At 45.1% G+C, this 23,515-nt stretch overlaps 1 protein-coding gene across 2 annotated transcripts in view; it reads left to right on the forward strand.

Annotated features, from left to right (window-relative positions):
- LOC126213054 (speckle-type POZ protein-like) overlaps positions 1–23,515 on the forward strand; it is a 121,680-nt gene that overhangs the window by 61,042 nt on the left and 37,123 nt on the right. The gene's annotated exons all lie outside the window — the stretch shown is intronic.

Below are 23,515 nucleotides of genomic sequence, written 5' to 3' on the forward strand. Positions count from 1 at the left end.
CATAGCAATGCTGCAGATCATTTTCGGTAAGTCCATACATTACTTCCGTCGCTTTTTCTTTCACTGCTTCAACAGTCTCAAATCTAGTTCCTTTCAAAGCTGACTTGACTTAGGGAAAAGAAAAAAGTCACAGGGGGCCAAATCAGGTGAGTAGGGTGGATGATCTAAGATGGGAATGTTGTGTTTTGCCAAAAACGTCTTCACTGACAACGCACTGTGAGCTGGGGCATTGTCTTGGTGAAGGATCCGTGACTTTTTTCTCCACAAATCGTTCCGTTTTCTCGGTACTCGCTCACGTAGGGTAGCCAGGACGCTAATGTAGCAATGCTGATTCACTGTTTGTCCCTCTGGTACCCAAACAATGTGCACAATCCCTTTGATGTCAAAAAAAACAATCATCATTGCCTTGAATTTCGATTTTGACATTCGTGCTTTTTTTGTCGTGGAGAACCAGGAGTTTTCCAATGCATCGATTGGCGTTTAGTTTCGGGATCGTAAGTAAAAAACCACGATTCATCGCAAGTAATAACATTTTGTAAGAAGGTGGGATCACTTTCAATGTTTTCCAGGATGTCAGAACAAATCATTCTTCGGCGTTCCTTCTGTTCAATTGTGAGACACTTTGGAACCATTTTTGAACACACTTTGTTCATGTTGAAACTTTCATGAAGAATCTGCCCAACACTTTCCTTGTCAACTCCTGTTAACTCACACACTGCTCTGATAGTTAAACGGCGATCTTGTCGAACAAGTTTACCGATTTTTTCAATGTTTGCATCAGTTTTTGCTGACAATGGTCTGCCAGTGCGAGTGTCATCACTGGTGTCTTCGCGGCCATCTTTAAATCGTTTAAACCACTCAAACACTTGTGTTCGCGATAAACAATCATCGCCGTGCACTTGTTGTAACATTACAAACGTTTCACTTGCAGATTTTCCTAGTTTGAAACAAAATTTGATGTTAACACGCTGTTCTTTCTGTACACTCAACATTTTCCGACGCACAGACAAAACGTCAACTACTTAAAACAGACGCCACGGGCAGACTGAGTGCAGGAGGCAGATGAAACTCGAGCAGTAGGCGGAGCGAGAGTCACGTGACAGGCCACGCGACTTTCAGCCTTATTGCATTCGTTTTATTGTTTCACCAGTACTAGTCCGGTTTTTTTCTAGCCACACATCGTATACTCCTGAGACCAAAGAACAATCTAAACAATGGGTTACCAATGGAAAATCTGCACCAAAAAAGGCGAAGACCATTCCTTCGGCCGGAAAGGTTATGGTGTGTGTTTTCGACATAGTCTCTTTTTAGACTTATACACTTCGTCCATCGCTGTTCTAATTTTGTGATCCCTTCCGAATAATAAGAGTTATCCAAGTCTTCAAAATAGCTATTAGTTGCTGAAATCATCTCCTCGTTTGAATAAAATCTTTGTCCCACCATCCATTTCTTGAAATTCGGTAACAAATAGTTGTGGTGTCACCGCCAGACACCACACTTGCTAGGTGGTAGCCTTTAAATCGTCCGCAGTCCGTTAGTATACGTCGGACCCGCGTGTCGCCACTATCAGTGATTGCAGACCGAGCGCCGCCACACTGCAGGTCTAGAGAGACTCCCTAGCACTCGCCCCAGTTGTACAGCCGACTTTGCTAGCGATGGTTCACTGTCTACATACGCTCTCATTTGCCGAGACGACAGTTTAGCATAGCCTTCAGCTACGTCATTTGCTACGACCTAGCAAGGCGCCATATTCAGTTACTATGAATGTATTCTGAACATATAATATTGTGAATCATGTACCGTCAAGAGCGACGTTCATCATAAATTGATTAAAGTTAAGTATCAAACTAATTCCGTCCGCTTTCTGAATTCTAATTCCTTGTCATTTTCCAGACCTCACGTCAGTATAGTTCTTCCCTCCTCACGCCAGCCGGCCGGTGTGGCCGAGCGGTTCTAGGCGCTACAGTCTGGAACCGCACGACCGCTACGGTCGCAGGTTCGAATCCTGCCTCGGGCATGGATGTGTTTGATGTCCTTAGGTTGGTTAGGTTTAAGTAGTTCTAAGTTCAAGGGGACTAATGACCTCAGAAGTTAAGTCCCATAGTGCTCAGAACCATTTGGACCTCCTGACGCCAGCCTGCGTGAGCTAAAACGTGCGCATTTCGGCCTCCACTAGCAACACGGTGTTGGCTCTTCTGCTAACTACAACAACAGTAGCCCGAGGGAGCGAAGCCTTGAGAATAGGGGGGGATGTGAAACGAGGTGGAATCCTATTTCCAATAATTTTGCTACCACAACTGCTGAGGTGTGTGCTGGTGCATTGTCGCGATAGTAAAGGACTTCTTTGCGGTCCAATTGCCGGCGTATTTCTTGCAGCTCGGTTTTTGAAACGGTCCAATAACGATGAATAATATGCACTTGTAATATTTTTACCGTTTTCCAGATAGTCGATTATCCCTTGTGAATCCCAAAAGACAGTCGCCATAACCTTTCGAGCAGAAGGAATGGTCTTCGCCTTTTTTGGTGCAGATCCTCCCTTGGTAATCCATTGTTTAGACTGTTGTTCGGTCTCAGGAGTGTAGAAATGTACCCATGTTTCATCCATAGTGACGAAACGCCACTTAAAATCCTGCAGATTCTTCCTGAACAGCTTCAAACCATCCTTGCAACACTTCACACGATTCCGTTTTTGGTCAAGTGTGAGCAATCGCGGAACCCATCTTGCAGATAGCCTTTTCATGTCCAAATGTTTATGTAGCCGTTCATTTGAGATGCCCACAGCACTAGCAATCTCACGCACGTAAACTCTTCTGTCATCCATCACCTTATCATGGATTTTATGAATGATTTCTGGAGTCGTAACCTCCACAGGGCATTCAAAACGTTCAGCATCACTTGTGCTCATATGGCCACTCCGAAAATTTTGAAACCATTTATAAACTGTTCTCGTGGAAGGCGCAGAGTCACCGCAATGTTTATCAAACTTCTCTTTAGTCTCCTGAGGAGATTTTCCTTTCATAAAGTAATCTTTAATCACCACATAAAATTCTTTTCGTCCCTTTGACGATCACTCAACTTCCTTGATCCACACGAATGCCAAACACAAAGAAAGAGACCAATATGGCTGAAACTTGGCGTGCGTTCTTTCCAAAGATGCTACTAACTAAACATGACCTCGATACGCGCGAGTGGTGCCATCTCTCGGACTTTGCACGGACTTTTCAAACACCCCTCGTACACCTAAATCTTTAAAGATATCTAAACAAATAAAAAATGTGACTGAAGTACTCTGTTCCCAATTGTAAGCCTGAGCTGTGATAGTAAATCAACTGTCGTAAAGTGAAGGCAAAGCTGCGCTGTAATAATAATTAATTGTCGTAATGAAAAGGGAAGGCTTTCGTACCGTAAAAGTTAGCAATCTGACTGCAGGAATTTTGAACGGTATAAACTGCGTGAATAATTAACTTAGACATGAAACATAGTCATTGGCTTTGCAAAATTTGATCACAAAAACTGTATCTGAATAACGTACGTTGGCCCTGAGTGAATAAATAACACCATCAAAATTTTTCCACCTTACCTCGAATCTGAGCAAATCTGGATAACGCGTTGCAGTACTGCTGTCTTGGGCGCCGCTACCCTAAAGCTGCAAATTACTGTGTCTACACAGGGACACTCGAGAGGTGCAATGAGTTCTCTGTTAATTGCAAATCGAACATACTTGGATGGATCATCCGTTAAGTCTTCACCTCGTAGCAGAGTGGTCAGCGCGACGGATTGTCGTACCTAAGGCCCGGGTTCGATTCCCGGCTGGGTCGGTGATTTTCTCCGCCCAAGGACTGGGTGTTGTTGTCCTTATCATTATCCGTCCATCCCCATCGACATGCAAGTCGCTGAAGTGGTGTCACTTCGGAAGACTTTCACCCAGCGGGTGGCCCTAGCCACACGGCATTTACATTTTTATCCGTTAAAAAATATTTGTAAGAGAAAGGTTGGCAAGAAAATGAAACATGCACATAAATGGCAACACTGTTGTTTTTTGCATGGAGAACAAGTGTTCAAGCCAGATTTTAAATTCAATGAACTTCTCAACATCCAAGCAATACACTTTCATATCTCTGAAATCTAGTAGCTTTCAGTACAATAACCAAGTTCGTTCGATGGCGCGGCGCTAGTAAAAAATATCATTATTGTATTTACCTGACATTCCATTAGATTTCTTCCTTCTCAAATCAGTTTCATAGTCATGTTGATTGAACAAAAGCTAAATTTTAACTTGGATGATAATATCACCATAGCTTCCTCACTAACACCACTTAAAATTATCAGCTTAACTCTAAGACAGTTGTACTTCGACTCCACTCGCTACCAAAGCTGAACATTGTCTGCTCCCACTGTGCCCTCATACAGCTCAAAGATGTTAGCTTAACTTCTGCGATACAGCTTAGAAAATCGCTGCTCGCTCACAATTGATTCAGACACCAAAAAGTCATATACCAAAATTATACATGACACCTATCAATCTGATAAGCTATATTTCGTCACTGTGAGTCTTTTGTCCTTCCAAATGTGTTAAACAGTCTGTCAGCCTAAGCCACAGATACTAGTAGGAAACAAAATAAGAGGTCCATAAGATTTCGGGATTGCAGCCGGATCTCATCGACTTCTTTCCACGATATTTCGGCTGACAACCTTACAGCCATCTACAAAGACTCGTGCTCTTCTGGGCTCAGCCAAGGATGATCTGGGATTACGGAAGGCTGGAATTTATAAAATACCTTGCGAGTGTGGGAAAGCCTACATTGGTCAAACCACACGCACGGTACACGACCGCTGCGTTGAACATGAGCGCCACACTCGCCTTTTACAGCCCAGTAAGTCGGCCATAGCCGAACATTGTATTTCCACAGGACACACTATGGATTATTCGGCCACGAAAATCTTGGCCCCATCGAGATCCTTCTGGGATTCAGTTGTGAAGGAATCCGTCGAAATACGTTTAGCGGAAAATCTCATTAATCGTGATGGCGGCTTTTTATTGAATAAGGCCTGGGACCCGTTGATTTCTTTAATTTCAACCAAAAGAAAACTTTTTATGGCTTCTGACATGTCGAGCGACAAGTAATTTTAAATTTAATATTGAAATTTTCCGTTTATTGTTTTGGACACATCTGCGTGCATGTTTTACTTTTTTCACGCATTCGTTGGCGCTCCATAGATGCAGTAATATTGTAGAGGGCCGTGGAATCGACAGGTGGCGCGCATGCTACGGTAACTTGCGCATGCGCGCCTGCGGCACTTTTAAGTATAAATAGAGCGACTTGCACTAGCAATGTCCTGTGTCAAACACTCGCCTGAAGATGGCTGTAAGGTTGTCAGCCGAAATATCGTGGAAAGAAGTCGATGAGATCCGGCTGCAGTCCCGAAATCTTATGGAATATTCGATACGCCGGGAAAATTTCAAGAGTCACAAAATGAGAGGTGTCCATAAATTATCTCTACAACTTAAGATTTTACTACTTCCAAGACTGTAGTAGATATTGCCCGCCTGGCTAGCCACGCGGTCTAACACGCTGCTTCCCGAGCGGGAAAGCGTGCCGTTCCCCGGCACGGATCCGCCCGGTGGATTAGTGTCGAGGTCCGGTATGCCGGTCAGCCTGTGGATGGTTTTTAAGGCGGTTTTCCGTCTGCCTCGGTGACTGCGGGCTGGTTCCCCTTATTCCGCCTCAGTTACACTATGTTGGCGATTACTGCCCAAACACTGTCTACACGTACGCGTATACCATAATTACTCTGCCACGCAAACATTGGGATTACACTTGTCTGGGGGGGGGGGGGGGGCGCGTCCACTGGGGGCTGAACCGCACAATGACCCTGGGTTCGGTGTGGGGCGGTGGTGGTGTGGGTGGACTGCTGTGGCCTGTTGTGGGGTTGTGAACCACTGAGGGCTACAGTGGCATGAAGCCTCTACGTCGTATCTAGGTCTCCAGTTTAAATACACAATTCAGATATTAACAGATGTTTTTCAACATGTGATAACATAAACTTTCGTTTCCTCATCCATGCACATCAGTGTACAAGACCTCCAAGGTGCCAAGTTCAAATGCATTGTGAGTGTGTGCTTTCGAGTCCTGTCAGTGTCTAGCCTCGGTTCGGTACACCGTGTGCCTTACGAAACCCCACACGAAGAAGTCTAGTGGCGCAAGGTCAGGGGATCGTGGCAGCCATCGAATTTGACCATATCGTCCTAGTCAACTATCCTCAAACTTTTACATCTAGAAATTGACAGACATCCAGGGACCATTGGATTGGTACCCCATCCTGCTGGAATATGACAACAGGTTGCAGGTGTTAAAATTGTGGCACAGGAAACTCTTGTGCCATGTCCGGGCAAACACCTCAGTTTACGGAAGACTCGGTCAGAAAGAATGGACCAGTGACGCAGCTGTGCGTCACTCGGCACCAAATACTGATCGTGGGACTGTACCTTTCGATTTCACGGCTAACTAGAGATGGGCAAAACTGTTCTTTTCAGAGATTGGATCAGAACTGTTCACTCCCTGAAATGAACTAGCTCATTTTCATGACTCACCACTCATTCACAATAGAAAATAAATGGCACATTGCCCTTTAAACTTGGTTTATTCCAGTACTATACCTGTATTTTCATCTTATTTGATCCTATTTTGAAGTAACACAGATAATGAGTAAGAATTTTGTATTGTTTATTGAAATTTGCACGATATGACAAAGTTTTTGATTATTGATTTATTTTGCACTATCGTGGTTTTTTGGGTGATCGGAAAATGTTGTAACTTGAGGTTTAAATTAACAATGTATTAAAATTTCATTAACCTCGTACAAATACATTGCAAGCCATATATTTTGAAAGTGAACGTTTCCTTCCGAAGACGCCTAAAACCGCAAAATCCGTACCAGAATAAGACAAATATATATATAAATTTGACTGTAAGACTAAAGTGCTGCAAATAGCCTTACGCAGAATAAAACAAGGAAAATATTGGTGTATTACATTTTGCGATACGTTTATCGGTTTGCTCGTAATTAAAGCGAAAATTCGAGTGTCCGTAATAAAAATCCTATAGTAAGAGGAGTCGTCAGGTACCTAATCAGATCAGTTTAAACAAATAAAAATAAAATAAAAACAAATGATGTATACATAACATAATAATGTAATATACATAGCGGTATTACTACGAAGAACAATATCCAGCAGAAACGAACTCCGATGCAGAGGCGCTGAGTCAAGCAGGTCGAGCCGCGAGCTGTATTGCTGCGTGAGCTAGGACCGCAGAGACCAGAGTGACTCCTGAGTTGCTTTGCTCAACACTCTGGCTAGAGTCGAGAACGGTGGGGTGAGCGTTGAGCGGGCGAGTTCCGAGGGTGGGGGGAGCGGTGAACGGCCACCAGTCACCCGCTCCGAGACAAATCGTCCGTTCTCTCTTGCGAGCAGGTTGCTGCCCAGATGGCAGGACGTGCGACTGAAACGATTGCCGACGGAGTGCGATGCTAAGTTAACCTGCTCCAGACACTGCACGCGGCTGAGGAAGCACAGAGACGGCACGGCATATCTGAAACACAAAATCCAATGGGGCACTGCACAATGCAGGCAGCCAAGGCAGAAGCAGGGCAGAGGCCGGCGCTGGCGGTGTTGTGTGGCGTGCAGTGTGCTCTGACCGGCAGAGGCCCCGCTGATATGCTCTCTCTCTCTCTCTCTCTCTCTCTCTCTCTCTCTCTCTCTCTCTGCTGTGGGAAACGTTTGGAGCTACCGTTCTTTTTTTCTGAATCACTGATTGTTCACTCCTTTGAAAGATTCAACTCTATGAGTCAGTTCAGGAGCGGATCCCCCATCTCTACGGCTAACATGAGTATGCTGTCAACCATATTCTGTAAGGGTGTGCAAAAGCTTTTAACAGGACACGGAGGATGCTCCACTGAACAATCTGACATACGGAACATGGGATTGGAGAAGCCATTGTAAGGACATAATAAGAATAAAATCACATTACTGGTGTGTTTCAAATCACATCACAGGCAGCTACAATTCTGGCAACTAATTCCATGTCCGCATCCACTGTGGTCTCATACACCAGTGACTTTGGATATCCCCATAGGAAATAAAGGGATTCAGGCCAGGTGACCTCGCCGGCCGTGGAATAGGACCTCCCCTTCCAATCCAGCGATCAGGAAATACAGGGTGAATCAAAAAGAATATATTTCTGAAACTAATAAACATAATGAACGGGAAATTCAGTTTTTTACACCTTTTCATAGGTGTTCAATATCACCCCCTTGAGATGTGCGGCTTATGTCAAAATTTTTGAGACTCTCTCTCATGTTGTACAACTTAATGTGGTTGTTTCGTACCCCATATTCTCACATTATGACGGTTCACCTTCCCATTTAAATGCAATGGAACTAAACACAAAGTGTGGAACAAAACTGGCATCCTCCATCTTGCCGAGAACGAAATTACAGAACTCAACACGATGTTGTTTGTCACCTTCACGAAGAGCTAGCAGTGGCTGAATGTTGTACGGTTTCGTGTACAAACGTCGACGCAACACACGCCAGACGGACATCGGGGTCGTGTTGAGCTGTCGAACTGCACAGCGAACGGATTTCTGCGGACTCCTAGTCAAAGTATGGACGTCTGTGTCAGACACTCGGGGACGGCCCGGCGATTTTGTCTTAACACTAACAACCTCTTTCTCGCTCTTCTTCGTGCCATCGTCTAATGCCCCGTGTTACAGGAGGATCCACACCATACCCAGTACGAAAGTCACGCTGAACTGTTATTACTGGCCCGCACTGCGCATAACGTAGAACACAAAACACGTAACGTTAGCGACAGCCCCGGACGGTGCACAAGTGCCGCCCAATCACCCCCCTCCACACCAATCCATATCCTAAGCTCCGACCATGGCCTGCCGCATGTTCCAACATCAAAGTTGTTCGTATCACAGATATGCCAGTCATAACAAGGGAGAAAATCTGTAGTTAGTACGAAATACAGTTTTTCCGGTACCATTGTGAAAAGAATTAGAAATATGTTCATTAATATGAGAGTTTAAAAATCGTGAGTAAGAAAGAAAAATAAAAATGGTATCCACACTGTCTTTTCTATTTCATGAGCTTTCATCTGCACTATATCAAAAAATCTGATATTTGTTAACTGCAGTGAGCGCAAATTCCCGTCACCTCGCGTAGTGTAAGAAATTCTGTTGGGAAATATTAAATGGTAGTATCGCCAAAGATGCTGTCCATTATCTCGATTGTCTGAAGGCAATGTTGTGCATAAAGAAGGCAAAGTCGATGTCTTGGTTTGTTTCTGATTACCTCATTAAGACTAAAGAATATAAGAGTGGGATAATGTAGAAATGCGTAATGCAAGCAGTCAGATATTTATACAGTGACATTCTTCATTAATATTTGCCTGTGTAATGGGTGAATTTTTACTTGTGAACTCTTATGACTGCTTGCTTATAGCAGACACGAGATTACTCTTTCTTCTTCAGTGTTTGAGAGCTTTAGAGCTGCCTATTGTTAAACATATGTACATACGAGGGCGGTTCAGAAAGTAACCTCCGATTGGTCACAGTGCGGGTTGTGGGGGGAGTAGCGACGCCATCTGTGCGTTCACGCACTCAACAGGTCAGTCGGCATCAAGCCGTGGTCGAGTGAACGTCGTACCTGCGCTAGTTTAGTTTTTGTGGCAGTTTGAAATGTGTGCTGCAATAGAAAACCCCGCCAAATGTGAAGTGCGTGCTGTCATAAGGTTTTTTACAGCCAAAGGATATTCTGCAGCAGCTATTCATCGTGAGCTTTGTGCCGTGTACGGACCGAGAGTTATGAGTGAAGGAGTTGTCCGTGAATGGGTACGTTTATTTAAAAGTGGACGAGAAAACGTTCGTGATGAAGAGAGGAGTGGTAGACCATCATTGGTGACTGACGAACTCGTTCAGACAGTTGATGCAAAAGTTCGTGAAAATCGACGTTTCTCAATGTCGGAGTTGTCTACTGGTTTTCCACAGATTTCTAAGACTCTCTTGTACGAGATAGTGACAGCAAAATTGGGTTACCGTAAGTTCTGTGCACGATGGGTGCCCAAAATTCTTACCGACCACCACAAAACTCAAAGAATGGCCTCTGCATTAGACTTTGTCACGTTATGAGGACGAAGGAGAACCATTGTTAAACAGAATCGTGACCGGTGACGAAACCTGGATTAAGTACGTGAACCCTGAGACAAAAGAACAATCAAAGATGTGGGCACATTCAAATTCGCCTACCAAACCACGAAAAGCCTCGCAAGATTTTTCTGCCAGAAAACTGATGGCAACGGTGTTTTGGGATGCCAAAGGGGTGTCGTTGGTTGAATTCATGGAACGTGGTACGACCATTAATCAAGACGTGTACTGTGAAACAATAAAAAAGTTACGACGGGCTATACAGAACAAACGCCGTGGTATGCTGACTTCCGGTATCGTTTTTTTGCACGATAACGCCCGTCCTCACTCTGCTCGCAGAACAACGGCCCTTCTTGAGTCCTTCAAGTGGGACGTTATCAACCATCCACCTTACAGCCCAGACCTGGCGCCAAGTGATTATCACCTCTTCATGCATTTGAAGAAATGGCTCGGGTCACACCGGTTTGATGACGACGAAGAGCTCAAAGATGCGGTCACAGGCTGGCTCCAGGCACAAGCGGGTGATTTTTATGCAGAAGGAATTTCAAAGCTTGTGAAGAGATACGATAAGTGCCTCAATCGCTATGGAGACTATGTAGAAAAATAGTGCAAAGATGTAGTTGTAAGATGTATATATTAAAATATTTTTATTTAACTTGGTGTATTTTTTTAAATCAACCGGAGGTTACTTTCTGAACGGCCCTCGTAATTTCGTCAGTGTCATTCCAACACATCTTATCATACTTTAATGTCTGTTAGATATCAGTTTTGACAGCAGTTGGCTACAACTGTCAAGATTAGGTAGCTTGTGTATGATACCTTCATTGAGAGTGCATATCTATGTTTCATTTTGACAGTATTACACAAACTGCTAAGAAGTACTAACAGCACAACACTGCTAGTATGAACAACCGCGTAAAACAAAAAACGACGAACAAAGACACTACAGCGAGGAGGAGTACCAAAGATCATATTGATGCGCTCTTGGTTGGTGTGGCAGGGGTAGGTGTGGAGGGGGGTAAATGGGCGGGGCTTGTGCAAATGTCCGGGGCTGCCGCTAACGTTTCCTCACAAAACGCTCTCTGTTATCGCGACACCATTTTCACTAGAACTGAAGTGGGCGCACACTGCTGCTGCCTAGCGGAAACCGTGTAAAACTCGAGAGTTTGCTCATTCCAACAGTACGTTGTTCGCGCACATCTCTGAAATAACAAAACAGTTACGATTTTTTTAAAATTGTATGATTTTATTGGATACACCCTGTTCTGTACCAGTACTGCTCCACCGAATTGTACTGTACGTCTCCGAGTAGCACTGAGTAATGAATGGATCTGTTGTTGAGTTACAGGACGTTCTGTCATGGGACTGCCGCTCATGCTCTTGCGGTAGCATTATCACTTCCTGCGCACGAGGTCCCGCGTTCGATGCCCGGCGGGGTCAGGCATTTTCCCTGCCTCGGGATGGCTGGGTATTGTTGTGTTCCCTTTATCATCATCATTCATCTTCATTACGGTCGGAGGAAGGCAATGACAAACTACCTCCGCTACGACCTTGCCTAGTCGGCGATGCGGGGCTCCCGATGGTTCCCTACGCTCCTGGGAGTATGGGACCTCATCATCATCTGTCATGGAACAATGTAAATACAACGGAGTCACCTTATGAACAGGGAAAGTAAACGAAACCTGCATCATGACTTCCCAGTAATCAGATTAGCCCTCCTTGCTTCATCCCAAGGATATAATGAATGTACACATAAGTAAACAGCACAGTATGTGAAAACTTGTACGCATGTTAGTTGAAATTCAGCTGGAAAACAGTAACGCTAGACAAAGCGGCAGGCAAATTTATTAGCATATCTTCTTAGCCTGGCTTCTTCGACCGCAGATTCCCTACCTCAAACTGTTCAGTGAAGCCTCCTGTTACACTACTGGCCATTCAAATTGCTACACCAAGAAGAAACGCAGATGACAAACGGGTATTCATTGGACACATATATTATACTAGAACTGACATGTGATTACATTTCCACGCAATTTGGGTGCATAGATCCTGAGAAACCAGTACCCAGGACAACCACCTCTGGCCGTAATTACGGCCTTGATACACCTGGGCATTGAGTCAGTCAGAGCTCGGATGGCGTGTACAGGTACAGCTGCCCGTGCAGCTTCAACACGATACAACAGTTCATCAAGAGTAGTGACTGGCGTATTGTGACGAGCCAGTTGCTCGGCCACGAATGACCAGACGTTTTCAATTGATGAGAGATCTGGAGAATGTGCTGGCCAGGGCAGCAGTCTAACATTTTCTGTATCCAGAAAGGCCCGTACAGGACCTGCAACATGCGGTCGTGCATTGTCCTGCTGAAATGTAGGGTTTCGCAGAGATAGAATGAAGGGTAGAGTCACGGGTCGTAACACATCTGAAATGTAACGTCCACTGTTCAAAGTGCCGTCAATGCGAACAAGAGGTGACCGAGACGTGTAACCAATGGCACCCCATACCATCACGCCGGGTGATACGCCAGTATGGCGATGACGAATACACGCTTCCAATGTGCGTTCACCGCGATGTCGCCAAACACGAATGCGACCATCCTGATGCTGTAAACAGAACTTGGATTCGTCCGAAAAAATGACGTTCTGCCATTCGTGCACCCAGGTTCGTCGTCGAGTACACCATCGCAGGCGCTCCTGTCTGTGACGCAGCGTCAAGGGTAGCCGCAGCCACGGTCTCCGAGCTGATAGTCCGTGCTGCTGCCAACGTCGTCGAACTGTTCGTGCAGATGGTTGTTGTCTTGTAAACGTCCCCATCTGTTGACCCAGGGATCGAGACGTGGCTGCACGATCCGTTACAGCCATGCGGATAAGATGCCTGTCATCTCGACTGCTAGTGATACGAGGTCGTTGGGATCCAGCACGGCGTTCCGTATTACCCTCATGAACCCACCGATTCCAAATTCTGCTGACAGTCATCGGATCTCGACCGACGCGAGCAGCAATGTCGCGATACGATAAACCGCAATCGCGATGGGCTACAATCCGACCTTTATCAAAGTCGGAAACGTGATGGTACGCATTTCTCACCCTTGCACGAGGCATCACAACAACGTTTCACTAGGCAACGCCGGTCAACTATTGTTTGTGTATGAGAAATCGGTTGGAAACTTTCCTCATGTCAGTACGTTGTAGGTGTCGCTGTTTACAGCATCACGATGGTCGCATCTGTGTTTGGCGACATCACGGTGAACGCACATTGGAAGCGTGTATTCGTTATCGCCATACTGGCGTGTCGCCCGGCGTGACGGTATGGGGTGCCATTGGTTACACGTCTCGGTCACCTCTTGTTCGCATTGACGGCACTTCGAATAGTGGACGTTACATTTCATATGTGTTACGACTCGTGGCTTTACCCTTCATTCAATCCCTGCGAAACCCTACATTTCAGCAGGTTAATGCACGACCGCATGTTGCAGGTCCTGTACGGGCCTTTCTGGATACAGAAGATGTTAGACTGCCGCCCTGGCCAGCACAATCTCCAGATCTATCACCAACTGAAAACGTCTGGTCAGTGGTGGCCGAGCAACTGACTCGTCACAATACGCCAGTCACTACTCTCGATGAACTGTGGTATCGTGTTGAAGCTGCACGGGCAGCTGTACCTGTACACGCCATTCGAGCTCTGATTGACTCAATGCCCAGGTTTATCGAGGCCGTAATTACGGCCAGAGGTGGTTGTTCTGGGTACTGATTTCTCAGGATCTATGCACCCAAATTGCGTGGAAATGTAATCACATGTCAGTTCTAGTATAATATATTGTTGTTATTGTTGTAGTTGTTGTTGTTGTGGTCTTCAGTCCTGAGACTGGTTTGATGCAGCTCTCCATGCTACTCTATCCTGTGCAAGCTTCTTCATCTCCCAGTACCTACTGCAACCTACATCCTTCTGAATCTGCTTAGTGTATTCATCTCTTGGTCTCCCTCTACGATTTTTACCCACCACGCTGCCCTCCAATGCTAAATTTGTGATCCCTTGATGCCTCAAAACATGTCCTACCAACCGATCCCTTCTTCTAGTCAACTTGTGCCACAAACTTCTCTTCTCCCCAATCCTATTCAATACCTCCTCATTAGTTACGTGATCTAACCACCTTATCTTCAGCATTCTTCTGTAGCACCACATCTTCTTGTCCAAACTGGTTATCGTCCATGTTTCACTTCCATACATGGCTACACTCCATACAAATACTTTCAGAAACCACTTCCTGACACTTAAATCTATACTCGATTGTCACAAATTTCTCTTCTTCAGAAACGATTTCCTTGCCATTGCCAGTCTACATTTTATATCCTCTCTACTTCGACCATCATCAGTTATTTTACTCCCTAAATAGCAAAACTCCTTTACTACTTTAAGTGTCTCATTTCCTAATCTAATTCCCTCAGCATCACCCGATTTAATTTGTCTACATTCCATTATCCTCGTTTTGCTTTTGTTGATGTTCATCTTATATCCTCCTTTCAAGACACTGTCCATTCCGTTCAACTGCTCTTCCAAGTCCTTTGCTGTCTCTGACAGAATTACAATGTCATCGGCGAACCTCAAAGTTTTTACTTCTTCTCCATGAATTTTTTTACCTACTCCGAATTTTTCTTTTGTTTCCTTTACTGCTTGCTCAATATACAGATTGAATAACATCGGGGAGAGGCTACAACCCTGTCTCACTCCTTTCCCAACCACTGCTTCCCTTTCATGCCCCTCGACTCTTATAAATGCCATCTGGTTTCTGTACAAATTGTAAATAGCTTTTCGCTACCTGTATTTTACCCCTGCCACATTCAGAATTTGAAAGAGAGTATTCCAGTTAACGTTGTCAAAAGCTTTCTCTAAGTCTACAAATGCTAGAAACGTAGGTTTGCCTTTTCTTAATCTTTCTTCTAAGATAAGTCGTAATGTTAGTATTGCCTCACGTGTTCCAACATTTCTACGGAATCCAAACTGATCTTCCCCGAGGTCCGCTTCTACCAGTTTTTCCGTTCGTCTGTAAAGAATTGGCGTTAGTATTTTGCAGCTGTGACTTATTAAACTGATAGTTCGGTAATTTTCACATTTGTCAACATCTGCTTTCTTTGGTATTGGAATTATTATATTCTTCTTGAAGTCTGTGGGTATTTCGCCTGTCTCATACATCTTGCTCACCAGATGGTAGAGTTTTGTCATGACTGGCTCTCCCAAGGCCATCAGTAGTTCTAATGGAATGTTGTCTACTCCCGCGGCCTTGTTTCGACTCAGGTCTTTCAGTGCTCTGTCAAACTCTTCACGCAGTATCTTATCTCCCATTTCATCTTCATCTACATCCTCTTCCATTTCCATAATACTGTCCTCAAGTACATCGCCCTTGTATAAACCCTCTATATACTTGCACCTTTCTGCCTTCCCTTCTTTGCTTAGAACTGGGATGCCATCTGAGCTCGTGATATTCATACAAGTGGTTCTCTTCTCTCCAAAGGTCTCTCTAATTTTCCTGTAGGCAGTATCTATCTTACCCACATTCCTATTTTCTTATTCATTATTAAACCTACTCCTGCATTACCCCTATTTGATTTTGTATTTATAACCCTGTAATCACCTGACCAAAAGTCTTGTTCCTCCTGCCACCGAACTTCACTAATTCCCACTATATCTAACTTTAACCTATCCATTTCCCTTTTTAAATTTTCTAACTACCTGCCCGATTAAGGGATCTGACATTCCACGCTCCGATCCGCAGAATGCCAGTGCATTGAATACTCGTTTGTCATCTGCATTTCTTCTTGGTGTCGCAATTTTAAAGGCCAGTAGTGCAGTTCTAAGTCTAGGGCACTGATGACCTCAGACGTTAAGTGCCACAGTGCTCAGTCATCTGAACCAACTCTCTGGCCACTCTACCCACCAGTGTTGTCGTGTCCCTTGTAAACGCCAGAAGTGCCTTGTCCATGTCGGCGCTTGAAACAATGGGCCACCCACCCTGTTTTAAGGAGAGCGTTACCTGTTTGCACAAATGTATGCCAAGCCTCAATAGTTGGTGGGGACGGTGGTTGCTTTCCGCATCGTGCTTTGGAAGTTTTGTTTCACTTGGTTTTCTGGCGTCGTCTGTATGACACACACTGTGTCCGAACTATGTTGGCTGCAAAGTAAAAAAAACCTCATGCCTTATCTTATAACATGTTAATAATCATTTGTTAATATCCAATATAGTTTTAAAGTTATTAAAGTCTTAAGTAGCTGGAATCTACCGATATCGGTGCCAAAGTGAGCCCAGCCTAAGGCGGACGCTGTCACAGCAAATATTGCATAGATCACTGCGTCCTCCATATCTAAAACTTCCTCGCACTTTCGTAATACGCAATATACGCTCTAAATCAGTCGGCGTAAGATATTTGTGGTTCAAATGGTTCTGAACACTATGGGACTTAACATCTGAGGCCATCAGTCCCCTAGAACTTAGAAATACTGAAACCTAACTAACCTAAGGACATCGCACACAACCTTTTAACATGACTCGTCTGCAAAAGGGGTTCGGTTGTGCACAGTTGCATTCGCGTCCTATATTGAGCAATAGCAAATAGACAGGGTTGTAGCCTCTCCCTGATGTTATTCAATCTGTATATTGAGCAAGCGGTGAAGGAAACAAAAGAAAAATTCGGTATTAAAATCCATGGAGAAGAAATAAAAACTTGGAGGTTCGCCGAATTGTAATTCTGTCAGAGACAGCAAAGGACTTGGAAGAGCAGTTGAATGGAATGGATAGTGTCTTGAAAGGAGGATATAAGATGAACATCAACAAAAGCAAAACGAGGATAATGGAATGTAGTCGAATTAAGTCGAATTAAGTCGGGTGGTGCTGAGGGTATTAGATTAGGAAAAGAGACAGTTAAAGTAGTAAAGGAGTTTTGCTAATTGGGGAGCAAAATAAATGATGATGGTCGAAGTAGAGAGGATATAAAATGTAGACTGGCAATGGCAAGGAAATCGTTTCTGAAGAAGACAAAATTGGTTAACATCGAGTATAGATTTAAGTGTCAGGAAGTCGTTTCTGAAAGTATTTGTATGGAGTGTAGCCATGTATGGAAGTGAAACTTGGACGATAACCAGTTTGGACAAGAAGAGAATAGAAGCTTTCGAAATGTGGTGCTACAGAAGAATGCTGAAGATTAGATGTGTAGATGACATAACTAATGAGGTGTTGAAGAGGATTGGGGAGAAGAGGAGTTTGTGGCACAACTTGACTAGAAGAAGGGATCCGTTGGTAGGACATGTTCTGAGGCATCAAGGGATCACCAATTTAGTATTGGAGGGCAGCGTGGAGGGTAAAAATCGTAGAGGGAGACCAAGAGATGAATACACCAAGCAGATTCAGAAGGATGTAGGTTGCAGTAGATACTGGGAGATGAAGCTTGCACAGGATAGAGTAGCGTGGAGAGCTGCATCAAACCAGTCTCAGGACTGGAGACCACAACAACAACAGCCTGCCTAAGTGCAGCAGTGAATGAATTCAAGTATTTGTCTAAATCACGATCGTTCACAAGTGATTCACACCGACAACAGTTTAGAATGAAAACTGTTTTTATTTTACTAAATCACATCCACAAAACAAACTGATGGCCACTTGATACTATGTCGCGGACTCTTAGCCGCACAGACCTTACCGCACTGACGGACCACGATCAAAAGACCACGACCTTTGTCCCCTGTCCTCTGTCCTGTGTCCGGTCACGTGACACTACATTAGTCAAATATATTATTTCTAAACATGGCCATCATGCAATTACAATGTTACAATATTAAAATACGTAAAACTAAATACCTTATATTATTTTGTTAGACAATCATCACATTATTTACATATTTAAGGGCACTCTACTTTTTGGCAGTTTCACTTTTGTTTAATCGTCTCTGTGCCTAAAAGGTGTGGCATACGAAATACTCATTTTGCTCTACATAGACCGAAAACTGAACAGTACCTTCCCAATAAAAGACAATAACTTATTATCCAGAGGTTCTCAAACATCCTTGCAAGTTAATTTTTATATAAAACATGTTCTTTAATGTCCAAAATATTATCCCTGCTACTATGCTTTAAATTTGAGTTTTGAACTATTTTGAAGAGCTCTTATGTTTATGGAGTACTCCTATTTCAGTGATCAGATACCCAGCAAATCCAACGATTAGCAAAACAAGCACATCTGACATTAACATATGTACCAAGTTATGCACTGAGACACAGGCAATTATTTAACCAAGTAATTCAATGTCAAACTGTTATATGCTGCCTCCTCTCTTTATCAAGAAGGTGACTCCATAAATATATTGACTTGTGCTTGCTACGCCCCAACTGTTCTTCCACAGTAAACATTACCACATCCAGCAAATTAGTTATACTATTACAGTATCCCTTGTAACCTCACAACTTGCAACCTACGTCCTCAATTATTTGCCGGATGTATTCTTCAATTTCTGTCTTCCTCTACAGCTTTTGCCCTCTATAGCTCCCTCTAGTACCATGGAAGTCATTCCCTGATGTCTTAACAGATGTCCTATCATCCTGTCCCTTCTCCCTGTCAGTGTTTCCCGCATATTCCTTTCCTCTACGATTCGGCGCAGAATCTCCTCATACTTTAACAGTCCGGGAAATTTTCAACATCCATATGTAGCATCACATCTCAGATGGCTCGATTCTCTTCTGTTCCGGTTTTGTGACAGTCCATGTTTCGCTACCACGCAACGGTGTGCTCCAGGCGTACATTATCAGAAATTTCTCCCACAAATTAAGGCCTATGTTTGATACTGGTAGACTTCTCTTGGCCAGGAATCCCTTTTTGCGAATGCTAGTGTGCTTTTGATGTCCTAGCTCTCTCCGTTTGGTTAGTTTGATTATTCCCTAATTTCATCTACTTCGTGACCATCAGTCCTAATAAATTTCTCGCAGTTTTCATTTCTGCTACTTCTCATTACTTTATCTTTCTTCGATTTACTTTCATTCCGTGGTCTGTGCTCATTCAGCAGATCATGTAACTCTTATTCCCTTTGTGATTCTTCAGTTTCTCCCTGCATATTTCTTGCTCGAACAGTCCACGGGTGTACTGCCGGTCCATGGTGTAAGTTTCCATTTGGATGACGCCAAAGCTCCCTCCTCGAAGTACTCCATATACACTCCTGGAAATTGAAATAAGAACACCGTGAATTCATTGTCCCAGGAAGGGGAAACTTTATTGACACATTCCTGGGGTCAGATACATCACATGATCACACTGACAGAACCACAGGCACATAGACACAGGCAACAGAGCATGCACAATGTCGGCACTAGTACAGTGTATATCCACCTTTCGCAGCAATGCAGGCTGCTATTCTCCCATGGAGACGATCGTAGAGATGCTGGATGTAGTCCTGTGGAACGGCTTGCCATGCCATTTCCACCTGGCGCCTCAGTTGGACCAGCGTTCGTGCTGGACGTGCAGACCGCGTGAGACGACGCTTCATCCAGTCCCAAACATGCTCAATGGGGGACATATCCGGAGATCTTGCTGGCCAGGGTAGTTGACTTACACCTTCTAGAGCACGTTGGGTGGCACGGGATACATGCGGACGTGCATTGTCCTGTTGGAACAGCAAGTTCCCTTGCCGGTCTAGGAATGGTAGAACGATGGGTTCGATGACGGTTTGGATGTACCGTGCACTATTCAGTGTCCCCTCGACGATCACCAGTGGTGTACGGCCAGTGTAGGAGATCGCTCCCCACACCATGATGCCGGGTGTTGGCCCTGTGTGCCTCGGTCGTATGCAGTCCTGATTGTGGCGCTCACCTGCACGGCGCCAAACACGCATACGACCATCATTGGCACCGAGGCAGAAGCGACTCTCATCGCTGAAGACGACACGTCTCCATCCGTCCCTCCATTCACGCCTGTCGCGACACCGCTGGAGGCGGGCTGCACGATGTTGGGGCGTGAGCGGAAGACGGCCTAACGGTGTGCGGGACCGTAGCCCAGCTTCATGGAGACGGTTGCGAATGGTCCTCGCCGATACCCCAGGAGCAACAGTGTCCCTAATTTGCTGGGAAGTGGCGGTGCGGTCCCCTACGGCACTGCGTAGGATCCTTCGGTCTCGGCGTGCATCCGTGCGTCGCTGCGGTCCGGTCCCAGGTCGACGGGCACGTGCACCTTCCGCCGACCACTGGCGACAACATCGATGTACTGTGGAGACCTCACGCCCCACGTGTTGAGCAATTCGGCGGTACGTCCACCCGGCCTCCCGCATGCCCACTATACGCCCTCGCTCAAAGTCCGTCAACTGCACATACGGTTCACGTCCACGCTGTCGCGGCATGCTACCAGTGTTAAAGACTGCGATGGAGCTCCGTATGCCACGGCAAACTGGCTGACACTGACGGCGGCGGTGCACAAATGCTGCGCAGCTAGCGCCATTCGACGGCCAACACCGCGGTTCCTGGTGTGTCCGCTGTGCCGTGCGTGTGATCATTGCTTGTACAGCCCTCTCGCAGTGTCCGGAGCAAGTATGGTGGGTCTGACACACCGGTGTCAATGTGTTCTTTTTTCCATTTCCAGGAGTGTATTTTAAACATAGCTGCACAACAGCAACGGTTGCACGTATTAAAATTATTAACAGCCGACCAGTTGCAATGGATAAAGAATTCTTTACCTAGGTTTCAACAAATTTTTAATTTGTCTTCTTCAGAAGGTGGCAATTTTACATTAGTATGGATTGATGTATCATCGCCGTTTTTACAAATGTCGGCATAAATCCATTTGTCAAAATTAAATACAGCCCTAGAAATAGGGTTTGTCACGTAAATATGAATTAGTACATGGATGTTGCAGAGCTCACAACCGACAAAATAAGATAGGATAGATGAGAGATTTGTTAGTACCATCACCGAGTGTGACTGACGGTGAATACCTCGCAATGGTTTCTTCGAGCCGTTGACCGCCAGACACACACACACACACACACACACACACACACACACACACACACACACACACACAAACAAATGGTTATTAGTTGAGAAATAATGTTGCTTATCCTATTTGTTACTAATCCTATGTATTAACTACTTTAGGTACCCATCCATGTGCAGCATTTGGTGTTTTCTTGGCTAGATTGCCAGCAATTTGCTTATTTACTGTCACATCTCAGCTTCCTGTTCCTCCTCATTGTCACTATTTTCGCCGGCCGCGGTGGTCTAGCGGTTCTAGGCGCGCAGTCCGGAACCGCGCGACTGCTACGGCCGCAGGTTCGAATCCTGCCTCGGGCATGGATGTGTGTGTTGTCCTTAGGTTAGTTAGGTTTAAGTAGTTCTAAGTTCTAGGGGACTGATGACCACATATATTAAGTCCCATAGTGCTCAGAGCCATTTTTTTGTCACTATTTTCGTTATCACTGTGGGTATCGCTGTCCATCCTCTGGAGATTTCTGTTACGCTGCACATAAACATGTCTGTGGTGTCGTGTCCGCATATACTCTTTGTGTTGTTTTTGAAATACTGTTTGTCAGTGCGTTTAATTGTGCCCATTGTTCTTCATCTCTTATTGCTGTGTATATATGTATGTCTGTATCTGTGTAATCTAAGTGTAGTGCATGTCTATTGTTCGCGTATTGCCCGCAGAAAAAGACAGTGTGTTCTTGGGAACCTTCTTCCCCGCATGTGCATGTAGGTGTCTGCCTCAGACTCACGCGGTTTAAGTGCGTGGGATAAGGTCCGTGCCCGGTTACGAAATGTGCCATACCGCGGCTGGGATCGATATGTCTCATTCTCAACCGCTCCCTTATGTCAGGGAGGAAGTCGTGCAGTCTACGTCCCTTATCACTTACATCCCACTCACCTTGCCATGCATCCAAACTCCAACTTTTAAGGTGACGTATCGTCTCTATGGGCACACCGGTTTGCAGAAGGCCGGCATATACCAGATTCCGTGTCAATGTGGGAAGACTTACATCGGACAGACAGTGCGCACCATCGAAGATCGTTGCCGAGAACATCAGAGGCACACTCGACTTGGGTACCCCAACAAGTCGGCGGTCGCAGAGCACTGTTTGTCCGAAAATCACGAAATGGACTACCAGCATACCAGGGTCTTGGAACAGACATCTAAATACTGGGACAGCGTCGTCAGAGAGGCCATCGAAATTCGTACCAGGGACGGACTCATCAACAGAGATTGAGGCTACAACCTCAGCAGGGCATGGGAACCAGCAAAGAGTTTAATTAAAAAGAGGCTCAGCAAAGAAAACGAACGAGCGACCAGAGCGGACGAGGCAGTTACACCGACGCCACGACAGACGCCGACGCCGACGCCGACGCCAGAGTCTCAGCGACCGCTGATGCGCGGGCGCGGACCGCGGAGAGAACGTCGCGCGAGGGGTGGATTTAACCCTACGACGCCTAAGGGGGGGGGGGGGGGTTCGCTGAACCCATAATTTTTTTATGTCCCGTGCTTTTGCACAAGTAACTTTCACACTACGTATTCCCTTTGAGTTATTGTTTGTTGGCTATTTTATGTAACGTTAGTGTCAATATATTTTATAGAAAATTTCTGCTCCTATTATGGGTCCAACAACCCCCCCCCCCCCCCGTAGGCTTCCATGCTATAGAAAATTTTCCTTAGTGGGATTTCGTATTTCTCATCTCTTCAACAATGCAAGTTAGTTTCTTGTTGGTTGGTATTCTTGATATTCACAACAATCGATTTACTTTCACAGGAAGTGATTGTTGATGTCAGTCAGCTGTTATTTATCTTGTAAATGTCTCTGAGCACTATAGGACTTAACATCTGTGGTCATCAGTCCCCTAGAACTACTTAAACCTAACTAACCTAGGGACATCACACACATCCATGCCCGAGGCAGGATGCGAACCTGCGACCGTAGCGGTCACGCGGTTCCAGACTGAAACGCCTAGAACCGCACGGCCACACCGGCCGGCATTTATCTCGTAAACTTGCAGTGAGTTAGTGCAGTTCCCAACACGTAGGTCTCCAGTAGCTTTGGTGTCCAACACAGCAAAAACGAAACCAAGTAAAAACTTACTGATGTTTGGCAACAGTGCACCAAGATAAAGGCACTGTTGGAGGAGAGAACAATAAAACCGAGATAAATGCACATTACAATTCCACTAAAGGTGGAATTGAAATCATTGATAAACTGGCGCGTATGTACACCTGCAAGAGGGGAACAAAGAGATGGCCTCTATCTGTATTTTACTCTCTCATCGACATTTGTGCTATCAATGCAACCACCATAGCCGG

This window comes from Schistocerca nitens, chromosome 11, assembly GCF_023898315.1.
Source record: "Schistocerca nitens isolate TAMUIC-IGC-003100 chromosome 11, iqSchNite1.1, whole genome shotgun sequence".
NCBI classification, from domain to species: Eukaryota; Metazoa; Arthropoda; class Insecta; order Orthoptera; family Acrididae; genus Schistocerca; species Schistocerca nitens.